Source organism: Colobus angolensis, unplaced genomic scaffold (assembly GCF_000951035.1).
Source record: "Colobus angolensis palliatus isolate OR3802 unplaced genomic scaffold, Cang.pa_1.0 Scaffold103, whole genome shotgun sequence".
Lineage (NCBI taxonomy): Eukaryota > Metazoa > Chordata > Mammalia > Primates > Cercopithecidae > Colobus > Colobus angolensis.
In genome coordinates, this window is record NW_012111253.1 from 6270665 (window position 1) to 6273213 (window position 2549).

Genomic DNA, 2549 nt, shown 5'->3' on the forward strand with positions numbered 1-2549 from the left:
CAGGATGGTCTCGATCTCCTGACCTCGTGATCCGCCCATCTCAGCCTCCCAAAGTGCTGGGATTACAGGCTTGAGCCACTGCGCCCGGCCCAACAATTATTTATTCTTTACAATTTCAAAAATTTCTTGGCCTGTCTCTGAGTAATTAATTTGAATTCTTAGGCGAGATTTTCAATGGTCAATTACTATTCTAATCCCTCAAACTGGATAATCAACAAAACAATCTCACTTCCCTGAAAGTGAGGAGGCCAATATCCTCGTGTTCTCATAATGAATGCCTTTACGTATGTTCAACCATTCCTGACTTGGAGATGATGCTGTGTGTTCCTTTTTAATTTAATTTAATTCAATTTTATTTTATTTTATTAATTAATTAAATTAAATTATTTATTTTTTGAGATGGAGTCTTGCTCTGTCGCCCAGGCTGGAGTGCAGTGGCACGATCTCAGCTCACTGCAACCTCCACCTCCCGGGTTCAAGTGATTCTCCTGCCTCAGCATCCTGAGTAGCTGGGACTACAGGTGCATGCCATCATGCTCGGCTAATTGTTTTGTATTTTTAGTTGAGACGGGGTTTCGCCGTGTTAGCCAGATGGTCTGGATCTCCTGACCTCGTGATCTGCCCACTTCTGCCTCCTTGAGTGCTGGGATTACAGGCGTGAGCCACCGCGCCCGGCCCTTTTTTATTTTAAGTTCTGGAGTATGTGTGCAGGATGTGCAGGTTTGTTACATAGGTAAACATGTGCCATGGTGGTTTGCTGTGCCTGTCAACCCATCACCTAGGTATTAAGCCCAGCATGCATTAGATATTTTTTCTAATGCTCTCCCTCCCCCTACCCCACTCCCTAAGAGGCCACAGTATGTGTTGTTCCCATCCCTGTGTCCATGTGTTCTCATTGTTCAGCTCCCACTTATAAGTGAGAACATGCAGTGTTTTGTTTTCTGTTCCTGCATTAGCTTGCTGAGGGTAATGGATTCCAGCTCCATCCATGTCTCTGCAATGGACATGTTCTTGTTCCTTTTTATGGCTGCATAGTATTCCATGGTGTATATATACCACATTTTTTTATCCAATCTATCATTGATGGGCATTTGAGTTGATTCCATGTCTTTGCTATTGTGAATAGTGCTGCAATGAACATACACATGCATGTATTGTTGTAACAGAATGATTTATATTCCTTTGGTTATATAACCAGTAATGGGATTGCTGGGTCAAATGGTATTTCTGGTTCTAGATCTTTGAGGAATTGTCACACCATCTTCCACAATAGTTGAACTAATTTACATTTCCACCAACAGTGTAAAAGCATTTCTATTTCTCTGCAACCTCACCAGCATCTGTTGTTTCTTGACTTTTTAGTAATCATCATTCTGACTGGAGTGAGATGGTATCTCATTGTGGTTTTGATTTGCATTTCTCTAATGATTGGTGATGTTGAGCTTTTTTTCACATGCTTGTTGGCCACATGAATGTCTTCTTTTGAGAAGTGTCTGTTCATGTCCTTTGCCTACTTTTTAATGGGGTTGTTTGTTTCTCATAAATTTGCTTAAGTTCCTTGTAGATTCTGGATATTAGACCTTTGTCAGATGGATAGATTGCAAAAGTTTTCTTCCACTCTGTAGGTTGCCTGTTCACTCTGATGATAGTTTCTTTTGCTGTGTTATTTAGTATAATTAGATACCATTTGTCAATTTTTGCTTTTGTTGCAATTGCTTTTGGCAATTTTTGTCATGAAATCTTTGCCTGTGCCTATGGCCTGAATGGTAGTGTCTAGATTTTCTTCTAGGTTTTTTATAGTTTTGAGTTTTACATTTAAGTATTCTTTTTGACTACTGTTCTCACTGAGGAATAGCAGAAGGGTAATGCCACACTATGATAAAGAAGGGAGAGGAATATTTATTTATTTCTTTATTTTGAGACAGAATCTCGCCCTGTCACCCAGTCTGGAGTGCAGTGGTGCAATCTTGGCTCACTGCAGCCTCAGCTTCCTGGGTTCAAGCGATTCTTATGTCCCAGCCTCCCCAGTAGCTGGGATTACGGGTGTGTGCCACCATGCCCAGCTAATTTTTTTGTATTTTTAATAGAGATGGGATTGGCCAGGCTGGTCTCAAACTCTTGGTTTCAAGTGATCTACCTGCCTTGGCCTCCCAGAGTGCTGGGATTACAGGCGTGAGCCACGGTGCCCGGCTGAGAGAGGGATTTTTAAAAGATTCTATGCTTTCCTCAGATCACCCCTTTCAGGACCCTTTTTATTTTCCTTATTGAAATTAGAATAGTCCTGCATCTATTGATGCTCTCAGAATTGATGCTCTCAGAATTTGTCTATACTGTCATTAGCAATTGTCTCTTAAAATTTTCTTTCTAGGAGCAAGAAAATTTAGAAGTTTTTCCTTTCCTTTTTTTTTTTTTTTTGAGACAGAATCTCCCTGTGTCTCCCAGACTGGAGTGCAGTGGCACGATCTCGGCTCATTGCAAGCTCCACTTCCCAGGTTCACGCCATTCTCCTGCTTCAGCCTCCCGAGTAGCTGGGACTACAGGCGCCCACC